Source organism: Pteropus alecto, unplaced genomic scaffold (assembly GCF_000325575.1).
Source record: "Pteropus alecto unplaced genomic scaffold, ASM32557v1 scaffold94, whole genome shotgun sequence".
Taxonomy (NCBI): domain Eukaryota; kingdom Metazoa; phylum Chordata; class Mammalia; order Chiroptera; family Pteropodidae; genus Pteropus; species Pteropus alecto.
The window spans coordinates 3,779,114-3,779,880 of NW_006437736.1; the positions used below are offsets into that span (position 1 = coordinate 3,779,114).

Genomic DNA, 767 nt, shown 5'->3' on the forward strand with positions numbered 1-767 from the left:
CCCTACACATGGACAAATTTTTAGTGAATGTGGTTTCTGATACATCTGTTATAAACAAAGACTAAAGAAAGTGGGGGAAAAAATCAAAACAGGATGCATATGGTTTATTATAAAGGTTACTTCCCACTTTCTTTAAAAAAACCAAAAAACAAACAGCTATGGACACATAAACGCATATACCTGATGATGTGATATCAATATTCCGGGGAGCCCTTTAGAGCACCCACACCAGTAGAAGTTTTAAAGGTTAAACAATAGCCTATATCAAATAGTCACAGCCAGTAAATAAAGTATTTTCATTTGGAATTAGCACAGTGTTCACAAGGGCATAAAAAATAATTTTTCCTTTTTCGAGGTAAACCTTTTGGGCGGCCCCTTCTCCTCTCAATGATCCTTTTAGGTACTAACAAGTCTTTTTTTTTTTCTTTAGCAGAGCCAGTGACGTGGCAGGAGAGGCAAAAAAAATGACCCTGGAGGAGCCGTGGCTAGGGCTGAGCTCAGCACCTCCTCCCTCCGCTCCACGTTGTTCACCCAGCACACCCCCACTCCCATAGGATTCCAGAATTTCTGTCTTCTTACACAGAAGAGGCGATCTGTTTAGGACTGGGGATCTGGTTGGAAGTGGGAGATTGAGGACCAATCTTAAAGCTGCGTGTGCTCAGCAGGCACGGTTTTAATTTGGACTCCGGAGGTAGTGATGGCACCGATGGGTGCACCAGCGGTCCCCAGGCACCCCCTGGCGCCTCCAGCGCCTCCATCGCCTCTTT

The 767-nt window shown here is 44.7% G+C and overlaps 1 protein-coding gene across 2 annotated transcripts in view; it reads right to left on the minus strand.

Annotated features, from left to right (window-relative positions):
* Nucleotides 1–767, minus strand: part of TMEM263 (transmembrane protein 263) — a 14,991-nt gene that overhangs the window by 13,477 nt on the left and 747 nt on the right. The gene's annotated exons all lie outside the window — the stretch shown is intronic.